Here is a 15,297-nt window from a genome sequence, read left to right as displayed (position 1 = left end):
TGTTCATAATTCATTGATCAAATAAATTATGTGGCTATACTGAATCTAAAGGGGACAACAAAGTGAAAACCTACCACATGCCCAGAGAAAGAAGAAGAGGAAATATTGATTGACAAACAGCACTAAAGTCGACCATGAGTAGTAATAATGCTGACCTTATAAGTTTGCTGGGAATAGTAAACAAATTAATCATACAAAGCTCTCAGAACGGTGCCTGGCATCTATTAACTACTCTATAAATATTCGCTTATTATTACTGGTTAATTCAGCCAGTGTTTATTGAGCACTATGATGGTCCATTTTATGTGAATATCCTAGGAGTCTCATCAAACACTCATCTTGGTGTTGCTCTGAAGGATTTTACAGATGTGATTAACATCTGTAGCTGACATTACATAAAAGGAATTATTTTCAACAATCTGGGCGGCCTGATGCACTCAGTTGAAGGGCCTTAAGAGCAGAACCAAGGTTACCCTAAAGAAGAAGAAATTCTGGGGAATCTCCTGGTGGTCCAGTGGTTGGGACTCAATGCTTTCACTGCCAGGGACAGGGTTCATTGGGTTCAGTCCCTGACCTGGGAACTAAGATAATGCAGGATGTGTGGTATGACCAAAACAAAAAGAAGAAATTCTTCCTGAGGACAGTAGCATCAGCTCCTGCCCAAGTTTCCAGGCTGCCCTTCCTAACAGCCTGTGCTTCGGATTTCAGATTTGCCCAGCCTGCCCCACAATCACATATGCCAATTTCAGGCAATAAATCTCTTTACAAGAACTTTCCTGGTGGTTCAATGGTTAAGACTCTGCAATTTCAATGCAGGGGTCTCAGGTCTTCCCTATTGCAGGCAGATTCTTTACCACTGAGCCACCACGGAAGCCCCCAAAGCCTAATTTTCTCTGTCTCATCAATTCCTCATACCTTTATTTCTTTGTCTAAAAAGTATAAAAGCTTCCTGATTTGGCCACTTCTTAGATTCCATTTCTATAAGACCTCTGTCCATACAAATTAAAATTTGTCTATTTTTCTCCAGTTAATCTGTCTTGTGTCCATTTTATTATGAGTCCAGCTGCAAGAACTCAAGAAGGAAAGGAGGTAAATTTGCCCCTCCTCAACAAGGACACGACTGAAGTGACTTAGCAGCAGCAGCAGCAGCAATGACCATGACCGCTATGGCTTGGGAAGCTCCATCTGCTGCCTGACCCCACCTTCCCTATCAAGTTCAAGTTTGTGCTCTGTGACTTTAGGCAAGTGACTTTCTGTGCTTCAGTTTAACTCAGCTGCTGGAGGGGATCAGGGTATACCATCTTGAAATATGCCACTTCGGCAGAGGATTATTTTGAGCTGAAGGCAATCAAGAAACAGCAAACGCAGAGAAAGCTCTTTATCCCCCTCGTTTCTGCCTCAAGGCAATTCATAAATTTCTCTCCGTGAAGGTGTGCCCCCTCCTCAATCCTGTACCAAAAAGAGGAAACAACTCTTGTCACACTGTCGATGGCGCCAACTTGAATTTGCACAAAGAAATTAAATTGAAATAATCTTTATTGTCCATCATTGCTCCCATATATTTATTTACCTCCCCACAATCTACTGCCCCTAGAAGCCCAAACCCTTTTCCTTCCTCTTGTCACCTCTCTACAAATGTATTGCACTGTGTTAAAATGGTATATAACCTCTCAGACTAAACCATGCAACTCAGATTGGGACTTGAACCCATGGTATTTTAGCTGAGACCACACACTTGATCTCAGGACTTAATGACGCTCAGGTTCTTGAAGTCTCTTCTCAGAAAGAATTCAGTGAGAGACAAACTGATAGGTAAGAAGTGGATTTATTTAGGGAGAAATACACTCCACAGACAGAGTGTAGGCCGTCTTAGAAAGCAAGAGGCCGCCATATATGGGATATTAGTTTTAATGCACTGGGGAATTTCACAGGCTAATGAGTGGGAAGATTATTCAACTGTTTTGAGGAAGTCGTAGGGATTTTCAGGAATTGGGCCACCGATCACTTTTGGCCTTTTATGGTTGGCTTCAAAACTGTCATGGCATATCATTTGGCTAATGTATTACAATGAGTGTCTAATGAGGCTCAAGGTCTACTGGAAGTTGAATCTTCCACCATCTTGGGCTTGCTTGGTTCTAACCAGTTTTTGTCATGTCTTGTGGCTATGTCATTCTTTTAAAGGTTATGTCCTGCCCCCTTCCCTTCCATTTCAGAAACACTTCTTTGAGTTTTCACTTCCTCTTCCATGAGACCCCTTGTTTGCATAAAGAAATAAGTAAATAAAATATTAATGTCAAATAAAATTTGTATACCTTATAGGGGAACAAAATTTGCTGCTCCAAAATCTGTCTTTGGGGCATGAGGATCATGATTGATTATTAGGTTGGTTATTTTTAAGAAACGAGATTCAGCAGGAAACTTTGACCTCCTCCTTAGCTGCCTAAAGAATGTAGATAGAGGACCTGTTATAGCAAGGGAACATCACCATAGGTGCTATAGTAAGACATTAGGTGTGTAGACATGAAGGAACCTAACAAGGCCTGTTTGTTAAAACGCCTCTGTGTCCCACTGCCTCTGCCTGGACCAGCAAACATTTATTTACCAAATATTTGCTTTTCCATCTCCATGTGAATTGCCTTCCTTATCTTTGAAGTCCCAGATCCCTACCCCTGACATCCTCTTCTATCTTAAGCTGAAGATGGTATTTAAGGTGAAGGTTTCAGTCATTTTAGTAAATTACTCCATTTTCCTGGGTGCTCCCATGTATACTTATTATTAAACTTTTGTTTGGTTTTCTCCTATTAATCTGTCTCATGTCAGTTTAATTCTTAGGCCAGCCAGAAGAACCTACAAGGGAAGATGAAAATGTCTTCCTCCACGACAGCCTCTTTTTCTGTTACCTAGGTTTTCTTAGTTTAATTTGCATGGCCCCATCCACTCAGTTAAAGAGTGTAAGAGGAAGTATTCTCCTCCCCTATAGTGCAAAGTGGGAATCACAAGAGAACCCACCTTCTATTTGTGTGGTGAGGACTAAATGAGGCAAATGCTTGTGTAGTACTTAACACATGACCAGCTCATAGTCAGTGCTTAGTAACTGAGAACTTGTTAGATAATTACCAGTACTACTACTGATGAAAAATTAATCAATCTAGGAAAGAAATGGAATATTTTATTCAAGCCAAATGGAGAATTTAAGCATGGTCACAAAATCTTTTGAGACAGAGGGAGGGCTGTACATTAAAAGATGTGTTTTTGACAGTTTATACAATCCAGATCTACAAAGACAAAGTGAGTAGTGGGTCATGAGTCATTATGGCCCCTTACAAGATTAAGAAAAGTTATCTCCTAAGGAGTTGTGAATCTTGATGAAATTAAGAAGGAAGGTTACCTCCTAAGGAGGTCTGATTAATGCAGATACATGTGTGTGCTAAGTTGCTTCAGTTATGTCTGACTCTTTGCAACCCTATGGACTGTAGCCCACCAGGCTCCTCTGTCCATGGGATTCTCCAGGCAAGAATACCGGAGTGGGTTGCCATGTCCTTCTCCAGGGGATCTTCTCAACCCAGGGATCAAAGCCACATCTCTTATGTCTTCTGCACTGGCGAGAGGGTTCTTTACCACTAGCACCACCTGAGAAGCCCCCATGCAGGTGCATACAGCACACTAAAGGGACATCCCTGGTAGTCCAGTGGTTAAGACTCTGTACTTTCACTGCAGGAAGCATGGGTTCGATCCCTGGTTGGGGAACTAAGATCCCACAAGCTGCATGGTCAAAAAACAAAACAAAGAAACAAAAGATACAATAAATACTAAAGGGGAGGAAGGAAGCCCAAACAGGCAAAGAAACACTTTTATCAAATTTTTCCCATCTTGCCATAAATTATGAATTTTATTTCATCACTAGCCCTCTCCATCTCCATCCCTAGCCCTGGTATTTTTGCCCCTTGTGGTCTCAGGACAATTTTGAGAAAGGTGAACAGCTGAGTCACAGAAACATAACCAGTTTTATTAACCACAACAAAGCTGGTGTTGACAAAAAAAATTAATTGGTCCATCTAAGAAAGCAATGGAAAATTTTACTTGAGCCAAACCAAGGATTATAACCCGGGAAGAGCGTCTCAGAAAACTCCAAGAACTGTTTCACCCATTAGAAGTCAAGGCATAGTTGTATAAGTTTTTTGAGATAGAGGACTGTTCGCTAAATGACATATTATTGACGGTTTATACAATCCAGATCTGTAGGTACAAGGTGGTGGATCATCGTGACCCCTTACAAGATCAAGGAGGAATGTTACTTTCTAAGGTGTTGTGTTCTTGGTGCTAGGAAAATGCTGCTCTTTTTGCTGATGGAGAAGTTAGGTCGATGCATAATGCAGGTACACAATGCACAGTGAGGGGAGAGAGGAGACCAAAGGGCAGAGGACACGTTCTATGTTTACTTTTTTCTAATCTTGCCATAAAATATTAATTTTATATCACACTGGCATCCCCACTATAAGTCTTTCTTGAGAAGGGGAACTTCTACCATCTAAATCTATTCATTTTTTCTTCAAACCCACCCTCTCCTACAACATAATGAGATGCTGGAGCCCCAGGGACCTGGCTTCTGTCTCCCTATTTCTATCCACTCTCAGGTACCCCATGATCAATGTGTCCATATTGCCATCTCAGCTGTAGGGAACTCACAAGAAGTCTTGTGCTTTGAAGTACCCCCCCCTTACCTACATTTTACATATCAAGAGGTAAGAGGATGGTAAATCATTATTGGCAAGAAAGATAGGGGAAATAGCAGAGGTCGTGTATTCAAAAGCAATTAGTTGGGACAACAGAAGGAACAAAAGGAAAGACATTATGCAAATGGAGGCCATTCCATCCCTCAGAAGATAATGTCCTCTTTGAACACAAAAGGAAGCCTTTTAAAGCAGCCCAGTTCTTTCCAATTCTGTTCAAATATTAAGCTTCCTCATGATTAATATTAGGCCTGGGTAGCATCAGGGCTCTGAAACATTAACACTTTCATATTCCTCAGTAATGATGTTAGTATTCACTGTATTAGATTTTAAATATTTCACAACATTGGGCAGGAGTCAGTACAGTCATAAATCTTTTATTTCTACCAAATAACTCACAACTGGCATGAGCCCATACTGCTCTTCCTTTTTGTAAGTTTCCTCTATGTAGTCTTTTGAGGGCTACTAAATTGGGGATGATCTTCAATAGGAAGTCCATTCTCTGGGAAGCAAGGAGTGTCTGATTTCAGTCACTTTAGGAGGAGAAAGCAAGGCATTGCCAAACTCTGGGTGCCACTCAAAAGCCAAATTCAAATATTTATTGAGAGTCAATTGGAAAGGAAAAGTTACTTTTTTCCAGGAGGCTAGCAACTTCGGGAGAAGGTTGACTTGTGTCCCGAAACCAATTCCGAAGATTATGCTCAACCATGAAGTCTTCCCAGGTGTCTCAGATGATAAAGACTCTACCCGCAGTGCAGGAGACCCAGGTTCGACTCCTAGGTCAGGAAGATACCCTGGAGAAGGGGGTGAAAACCCATTCCAGTATTCTTGCCTGGAGAATTCCATGGACAGAGGAGCCGGGTGAGCTACAGTCCATGGGGTCGCAAAGGGTCAGATATGGCTGAGTGACTAACATAACACACACAAGCTTTTAAAGGGAGAATCATTTGGGGAACAGGTCAAAGTCTTCATGTCTTCTCCTGTGTGCTGGTTTTCTTCTGATTGGTTGGTGGTGAGGTAAGAGGGCAGTGCTCCAGGAATCTCGTGCTCAGCCTGAAGTCACCATTCTCCACCTGGGTGGGGGCCTTAGTTCCAGCAGAAGAACTCAAAGGCATTTTGCTGTGCATATTCCTTGAGGAGGAGCCAGGACCCTGCAATGTTGTCTCTTTTCCTTTTTCTTTTTTTCCTTTTGGCCACCTGCAGGATTTTAGTTCCCTGACCAGGGGAACCCCTGCAGTGGAAGTGTAGAGTCTTTGCTAGTGAACTGCCAGGGAAGCCCCTGCACTATTGCTTCGTGACTGTTCCTCCTAAATTTCTGCCTTCTCTCCCTTCCCTGGTAAGCAACTATTTGAATCTGCCCTTTGGAACTCAAGGAAGTTCAATGAGGCTGAAAGAAAAAGTGAAATCACTCAGTCGTGTCCGACTCTTTGTGACCCTATGGACTGTAGCCTGCCAGGCTCCTCCGCCCATGGGATTTTCCAGGCAAGGATACTGGAGTGGGTTGCCATTTCCTCCTCCAGGGGACCTTCCTGACCCAGGGATTGAACCTGGGTCTCCTGCAGGTAGACTCTACCATCTGAGCCACCAGGGAAGTCCCAAGGAGGCTGAATGAAGCTTATTTCCTACAAACAGAAATGGGGAAACACTGAAAGGATTTGTACCCAGAAGGACCCCACATGGTCCTGCTCTGTTTCAAAGGTAAGAAGAATTGGAAAATATCCCCTTTACCCTTGCACCCCTTCTTCATGGGACCAGGATTCTTCTTTCTCTCCACATGAAGAAACTGTGACCAAGTCCAAGCTTGCTCTGCTCACCACCCAACAGGCCAGTGAATCCGAGAGACAAAGTGTTGAGGCAAGGAGTATAACTGTATTCAGAAAGCCGGCTGACCAAGAAGATAGCAGACTAATGTCTGAGAGTAACCATCTCGTCAGGGTCTGGATGCCAGGTCAGGGAGAGAAGCAATGAGAAGCTAAAATCAAAAGGCAGAATAGAGAGGGACAGGCAGTGGGGAAATAAAGTGAAAGGGAGGAAGAGGTGATGGGGAGGTAAAGTGAAAGGGTCTTCAGCTTTCCAGAACAATCTCTGGGAATGGCCAGATTTTGAAAAGGGTGTGTTAATGTCTTCTTTTTGTTGTAGCTGTTCACAAGTGGCAGGGTCAGATTATGTCTCTATGAGCTGAACAAAGGTACTTTAGTTTACAGTCAGGCAGATGGGCAGGGTCCTCTGAGGCAGGCTATGATATGTGATTATAATAGTAAAAGTAATGAAAAGCAAGTCAAAGAAACAGTTTCAAACGTGGAGTCAGAATTGGCTTCTTCTCTGCAACAAAACCAGGAGAAATGGAGATCAGAATTCATCACTCCCATGAGCAGAAGAGAGCAGAGGACAGTAGAGTTATTACTGGAAGGGGGACCCCTTTTGGAGCCCGAGATGGGGTTCCTGTCTAACACTCAGAAATGAGTTGTCCAAGGAGACATACATACTGACAAAGTAAGGGAATTTATTGGGATGGGGTGCCTAGGCAGAGAGCAGTATGGTAAGGGAACCCAGGAGAACTTCTCTGCCATATGGCTTGTAGTCTCTGGGTTTATGGTGGTAGAGTTAGTCCTTCAGGTTTTCTCTGTCCAGTCATCTTGCATGAAACTGAGCAGGACCCTGTGGGGCTCTGGGCATGGAAGCCTGCCTTTGTCCCCCACTTTTTGTTTGTAGGAAATGGGTTTCAGCCTCCAAGACCTTCACTGAGTTCCAAAGGGAAGGTTCAAATCATTGCTAATCAAGGAAGGAGGGGATGCAAGACAAGGGAAGAGCAGACAAGAAATAATAGTGAAGCTCTGGGACAGTGTCCTGGTTCTGCCTCAAGGGATACACAGAACAATCTTTGAGTTCTTCTGCAGAACTAAAACCCACCACAAATGGAAGATGTTAACTATTTATGAAGCATTCTTCATTCCAGAGAATCACAGTTTGATAACCCTGAGAACCTCATCAGGAGAAGCTCATTAGGAGATACTACCGGAGGCCAGATTAAAGGAACACAGGCCCTGCACACACCCCAGTCCTTATCAACAACCCTGCCCTTTGAACCATTGCTATAAAACTCCTCACCCAACCTCCCCCAGGTTGGAACACACAGTTTTGAGGGCATTAGACCTCGGTGTTCCCCTTTCTTGGCAAAGCAATTAAACTATTGTGCCCAAAGCTCTATCTTTGAGATTCAGTTCAGCACCAGGGTACATAGGCCAAGTTTCAGAACTACCTGTGCCCGTATTTGATCTGATTCAAGGTCTTTCCTAACAATATGTGTATCTCTCAGTCAAGATGTTTTCCAGCATGAGAGTTTCTGGGAGTTTGACAGGACGTATTATATGTTGGCATCTCCCTCCCTCCTTTTGGCCCCTCCCGAATTCTTCTGGCTGACAGTAGCTTGTCAGTTGCATGTTCTTTATCAGAACCTCCTGTTGTGAGATAATTCAGGCAGACGGTTATTATCCTGCTTGGCCAGAGCAGGTCATTTTAGTCAATGGTTCCCTAACAGAGGGATAGCAAATTTAAAGAAAAGGGTACTTGATGACATTACCAGTCTTCAGAGTGGGGAGGAAAATAGGAGAAATTTAGGGGACAGAAAACGTCCATGTCTTGGTGTACCACCCATCCATTGTTGACACCCCTCCTTGAGAGCCCACATTGCCCTCCGTTCAGTGTAGAATTCATTGTGACCTCAGTTGTCACAATGCTAAGTCAAGGCAGCCCTTCAAGCAGTGACAATTTCAAGGGAGCGCTTCCAGTTAGAGATATCACCAACCACCTCAAGGAACCAAGCATGTGAGAAGTTCTGTTTTTATCCATCCCAAAGATTTACCCAAGAGTTGTTTTCCTCCTTTGAGCCCATGAGATCTCTTTTTTCACTTTTTCAGGAAGATGGGGTGATTTACCCTTTAAAGGTACCTGGATTGTTCCTAGAAGATCTCGCGGTCACCTGGAAGCTTCTCCTTGAAGATTGTGAGTCCTTCCACTTCCCACAGAATAGAGCTTGATTTCCCCCAGAGGGGCCCAGAGCATCACAATACAAAGACTCAAGAGAGACAGTATGACCTTCTAGGGCATGTTAGGGCAGAGAAAATGACCCTAATTTCTGGCATGGCCCCATATGCCACATACATCAAAGCTGGGTTCTCATCAGAGACAGTCATGGTGTGTTAGGATTTCAGTTAGGGCTTCCGTGGCGATCCAGTGGTTAAAGAATCCACCTGCCAATGCATTGGACTTGATCCAGGAAGATCTCACGTGCCATGGAGCACTAAGCTTGTGCACCACAACTACTGAGCCGGTTCCTTAGAGCCCATCCTCTGCAACAAAAGAAGCCACCACAATGAGAACACCACTGCAACAAAGAGTAGTCCCCACCTGCTCCAACTGGAGAAAGCCCAGTGGTAGTTCAGTCTCTCAGTTGTGTCCGACTCTTTGCGACCCCACGGTGCAGCCAAAATGAATAAATAAATAAAACTTTAAAAAGATTTCAGTTGCCTGGCAGGGACTTTCCCTCACAGAATCCATCCTCTCTGCCCTTCTAATAGTATGGAAATTGTCTCATTTGCCAACAGGAGATAAATAGATAATACAGAAACCAGACTGGGAGAGGGGAACAGATGTAATTTTTTATAAGTCCAAGCACAAATGCTTAAATCTCAAAAAAGTATTCCTCTCCTTTGTCCATGAATACTCCCTTTATCTTATTATTATTTTATGTATTATTACGCTAAAGCCTTCAACTATGTAGATCACAACAACCTATGGAAAATTCTTAAAGAGATAGGAATACCAGACCACTTTATTTGTCTTCCGGAAAACCTATATACAGAACAAGAAGCAATAGTTAAAACCGGACATGGTACAACAGACTGGTTCAAAACTGGGTCAAGGCTGTATATTGCCACTTGCTTTTTTAACTTCTATGCAGAGTGCATCATGTGAAATGCTGGGCTGGATGAAGCACAAGCTGTAATCAAGATTGTTGGGAGAAATATCAATAACCTCAGATATGTAGATGCACTGCCCTTATGGCAGAAAGTGAAGAACTAAAGAGCCTCTTGATGAGGGTGAAAGAGGAGTAAAAAGGCTGACTTAAAACTCAACATTCAAAAAACTATGATCATGGCATCCAGTCCCGTGACTTCATGGCAAATAGATGGGGAGAATGTAGAAACAGTGACAGACTTTATTTTCTTGGGCTCCAAAATCACTGTGGATGGTGACAGCAACCATGAAATTAAAAGACACTTGCTCCTAGGAAGAAAAGCTATGACCAAACTAGACAGCATATTAAACAGCAGAGACATCATTTTGCTGACAAAGGTCCACATAGTCAAAGCTATGGTTTTTTCAGTAGTCTTGTACAAATATGAGAGTTTGACAATAAAGAAGGCTGAGCACCCAAGAATTGATACTTTTGAACTGTGGTGTTGGAGAAGACTCTTGAGAGTCCCTTGGACTGCAAGGAGATCTAACCAGTCCATCCTAAAGGAAATCAGTCCTGAATATTCATTGGAAGGACTGATGCTGAAGCTGAAGCTCCAATACTTTGGTCACCTGATGCAAAGAGCCAATTCATTGGAAAAGACCCTAATGCTGGGAAATATTGAAGGCAAAAGAAGAGGGGGGCAGAAGATAAGATGGTTGGATAACATCACTGACTCAATGGACATGAGTTTGAGCAGACGCTGGGAGACAGGGAAGCACAGGGAAGCCTGGAATGCTGCCATCCATGGGGTTGCAAAGAGTTGGACATGACTTAGCAAATGAACAATAACAATCATTATACATTAATTATATTAGTTACGATTACATTAGGTTTTAACTATAACATCATATAGTATTTTTCACATGCCCCTTCCTCAAGCCAAGATACCCCTCTCCCAGCCCCTCATAATAATAAAGCCCCACGAGATACAAGCTGGTCTCACATGTTACAAAATGTGCCATCTCAAATGTCTCCTGAATATTGAAGAGATGTCTCCTTGGCACTTTCTGCTGGTGGAGAGGGTAAGCTTTGATACTTTCTTCTAGTTTTCCAAGTGGTAAGAAGGAAGAGTCCTGGTCCATGGATGAGAGGTGCAGGGAAAGAAGGGGGCTGTGGGTATCTCCACCCCAGGCAATGGCTGATTATCTCCTAAGGTGATTGAAATCAGATGTGAGGTTAATTTCCCTTTTGTAAACCACTCCCATTTAGGCTACCTGAGAAATGTACTTGTCTCTTAAGAACTGACCTTGACCTTATCCCTTGAGAAGTAACAAACCTGGCCTTATTATGTTAAAGGCATAGCAAACCCTCTTTTGTCTTGGGTTTTATTACAACAAAGACCCATGTTTACTGAAAATGCCTCTACTTACCCTCCAGAGCAGTTATTCTCAACCCTGGCTAAGCATTTGACCCAGCTTAAGAGCTTAAAAAAAAACAAAAACAAAAACCCTATTCCCTATGTATAAATTCTAAACACACACCTGCCCTATGTTCCAACAATTCTACTCCTAATTATATGCTTAAGAAAAATGAATGCACTGACGGAAATTTTGGGTGTGTACACCAAAAATATGTATAAAATGTTCATCATATTTCATTATGTTAGCCAAAAATTGAAAACAAACAAATTTCTATCAGAAATAGGATGGACGCACACATTGTGGCATAGTCATTCGATGGAATAAATAACTGCTGACCCTCACAATGTGGATAAATCTCACAGACCTGTTAAGGGAAAGAAGCTAAGATCCAAAAGACTGCATGCTACATAGTCTCATTTCTATGAAGTACAAGAACAGGCAAAATGAATCTCAGGTGATAGAAGTCAGAATAGTAGTACCCTATCTTAGGACAGGGAGCTTCCAGGTGGCTCAGTGGTAAAGAATCCGCCAGCCAATGCAGGAGGTGCAAGAGATGTGGGTTCAACCCCTGGGTCAGGAAGATCCCCTGGAGTAGGACATGGCAAACCACTCCAGTACTCTTGCCTGGAGAATCCCACAACTGAGCACACACACAGACATCCTGGGGTGGTGGGAGGAATTATTGCCTGGAAGAAGGATGATGGAGCTTTAAGCAGTAGCCAGAAAGTTCTATGGCTTCACTGAGGTGTTAGTATAATACATGGGTGTATATTTATGTAAAAATTCATTGGGCTGAAAACAAGATTTGTAAATTCTACTGTAATATACTATATGTATATATGTTAGTCGCTTAGTCGTGTCTGATTCTTTGTGATCCCATGGACTGTAGCCCACCAGGCTCCTCTCTGACCATGAAATTTTCCAGGCAAGAATACTGGACTGGGTTGCCATTCCATTTTCCAGGGGATCTTCCTGACCCAAGAATGGAACCTGGGTGCATTTCAGGCATATTCTTTACCATCTGAGCCACCAGGGGAAGCCTTGTGATACACCATGACTCAATGCAAATTTATATAAAATAAGCAAATTTACATAAAATACAAAATACCTAAGCCAGTACCCACTTTCCCTGAGTCTGATTCAGTTGAATTTTTGAGTAGGACCAAGACAAGGGGATATTTTAAGAGTCCCATGGGGATTTTTTTTCTAGCTTTATTAGGATATAACCAGCACAGAACATTGTATAAGTTTAAGGCTTACATAATGTTTATATATATTTATGTATACATATATATATATGTTGCAAAATGATTCCCTCAATAAGGTTAATGAACACATCCATCACCTTGTGAAATAAAATTCATATTTTATGGCAAGACCAGAAAAATTTGAACATAAAAAATGTTCTCTGCCCTTTGATTTCCTCTCTACTCCCCTACTGGGCACTGTGTGCCTGCATTACGCATTGATCAAAACTTGCCCTCAACAGAAATACCTGCTCAACCATAAAGAGCAGCGTTCTTCCAGCAGCAAGACAACTTCTTAAAAGATAGCGTTCCTTCCCAATCTTGTAAGGAGTCACATGATGCTTAGATTGTGTAAACTGCCAATAATATTAACACACAGCCTTCTGTCTCAAAAAACTTATATAACTGTGCTTTGACTTCTAACAGGGATAATAAAACTTCCTGAGAGGCTCTTCCTGGGTTTATAATCCTCAGTTTGACTTGAATAAGATTTCCCATTTCTTTCTTAGATTGATTAATTTTTCACCAACAGCCTCATACAGTTACAATTGTGTAATAGGGAACAACCTTTGTATTCTATTACAAGGTAATCACTAACTTGTTGCCCATAAGCTTAAATTATACATAATAGCCCACCTCTGGGAACTCTGCTCCCAGACAACGAGCATTAAGCTAAAATACCTTTATTTACCTCACAGGAAACATCCTGGCAAGGTTCACCTGTGAATGACTGCCTGAAGGAGGAAATTAACACATCCCCTCTGAAGGCTGGTTGGAACCAGAAAGAGCTTGACTTTACTCCCTCCCCTTTTGAGGCAGGAGTTAGATGCTCCTCCCCGCCCCGCCCCCGCAACAGAGTAGATTCTCCAAGAGGAGAATAGCAAGACAATCAAGGGAGGAGGCTGGGTCCTGCCCAGATAAAAAATAAGAGACCACATATTTCTCATTCTCAAAGTTAAGAAACCTCCCCAACTACACATGCACAGAAGGACTCCTTGGAGGTCAAAGGGAGAGTGATGCTAAGTGATGCTAACTTCCCACAGGCCTCTTCAGTAGAATTCATCTTGGCTAAGAGGTGTGTGCACACACATGGGAGCATCCTGAGATATACCAAATATGGACTCTGAACCAGGCAAATCAAAATGATTGGCCAAAGGAAACCAGGAAGAAATGACCCATATAAGTGATTTTAAACTGCCACGAAAGCATGACTGCCTCTCTGAGTATGGCCGTGTGTCTGTCCACACATACTGTACTCTGTTTTCCTCCTAATAAACACTTCACTTGATTCACTACTTTCTGTCATTGTGGGAATTCTTTTGCGCAAAGCTGAAGAGCCGGGGCCTTGTCACTGACCACCAGTCTAGTGGCTAGGATTCAGTGCTCTCTCTGCTGTGACCTGGCCTCATTCTCTGGTCGGGAACCAAAGCCCTGCTTCAAGCTGCTGCTGGCCAAGGCCACCTGAGATCACCTTTTAGTGTAAAAGAAACCTGAATTCTAACTTAGGCAAGATGGTTCTTTGGGACACTAGTCTACCATCTTCTCAGTCTGCTGGCTTTCCGAATAAAGTTGCTCTTCTTCACCCCAACGACTCGAATTTCAATTCACTGGCCTGTTCTTCATTGAGCAGTATGAACTTGGACTCAGTAAGATGGATGTGTGTGTGTTTGAGAATTATTAAGGTCTCGCTTAGCATCTTTATAACAGACAATACAGCATTGTTAACCATAGTGACATACTGAACATTATGCCTGTATTTTATACAAAGACTGCTTTGAGAATACTGTCCCAGAAGAGTGGACCTGTGCTCAGCTAGCTTCTCTGATCCTCTGGATAACCCTCACAACTATGGGGAAAAGGGGAGAACATACTAGCACAAGAAATCTGGTTTACTGGACTGGAGCAGACGACAAGGCCTAAGGAGAGCTTCTTACTCCTCTGTGTTCCAAATCTAATTATTTAGGCAAAGCAATGCATGCAGAGGAAACCTATCCCAGAAGGCCAACCCCAGAGCTGAGATCGTGTATCTCAGATTGAACCCAGACAAAGCCCATGTTGGGTCTGGAACCCACGGTCTTTTAGCTGAGATCACATACCTGGTCTCAGGATTTAATGAAGCTCAGGTTCTTGATGTTGCATCACAAAAAGATATCAGTGAGACATACAATGGTGGGTAAGAAGTGGATTTATTTAAAGAGAAACACCCTCCACAGACAGAAACTGGGCCATTTTAGAAGGCAAGAACGGCCTTGAAATATGGCATGGTTAGTTTTTATGGGCTGGGTAATTTCATACGCTAATGAAAGGGAGGATTATTCCAATGATTTGGGGGAAGGAACAGAGATTTCCAGGAATTGGGCCACTGCCTATCTTTTGGTCTTTGATGGCCAGCCTTGTAACTGTCATGGTGGGTGTGTCACCTAGATTATGCTAATATACTACAGTGAGCATATAATGAGGCTTGAGGTCCCCTGGAAGTTGAATATTTCACCATCTCGGACCTAGTTGATTCTAACCAGTTTTTGTCATATCCTATGCCTATGTTGAAGATGGTGAAGGACAGGGAAGCCTGGCATGCTGCGGTCCATGGGGCTGCAAAGGGTCAGACACAACTGAGAGACTGAACAACAAAATGGCTATGTTGGGCTTCCCAGGTGACGCTAGCAGTAAAGAACCCGCCTGCCAATGCAGGAGACGTAAGAGACTCAGGCTCAATCCTTGGGTAGGGATGATCCCCGGAGGAGGGCAAGGCAACCCCCTCCAGTATTCTTGCCTGGAGAATCCCATGGACATAGGAGCTGGGCAGGTTACAGTCCACAGGGTCGCAAAGAGCCAGACAGGACTGAAGCGATTTAGTACACATGCTCGCTTGGCTACATCGTTCTTCTAAAGACTGTGCTGTGCCCCCTTGCCTTGTTTTGGAGTCATTTAACCTTATT

General features: G+C 42.9%; 1 long non-coding RNA gene across 1 annotated transcript; it reads left to right on the top strand.

Annotated features, from left to right (window-relative positions):
- The first annotated feature begins 8,493 nt into the window (after positions 1-8,493).
- Positions 8,494-11,197, top strand: LOC145532837 (uncharacterized). The gene is made up of 2 exons (XR_014073602.1): positions 8,494-8,555; positions 8,648-11,197. It is a non-coding gene; the product is annotated as an uncharacterized LOC145532837 (long non-coding RNA).
- The last annotated feature ends 4,100 nt before the right edge of the window (positions 11,198-15,297 follow it).

The sequence above is a fragment of the Giraffa tippelskirchi genome, chromosome 13 (assembly GCF_054371585.1).
Source record: "Giraffa tippelskirchi isolate mGirTip1 chromosome 13, T2T-mGirTip1v1.2.pri, whole genome shotgun sequence".
NCBI classification, from domain to species: Eukaryota; Metazoa; Chordata; class Mammalia; order Artiodactyla; family Giraffidae; genus Giraffa; species Giraffa tippelskirchi.
This window is presented reverse-complemented; position numbering and strand designations above follow the sequence as displayed.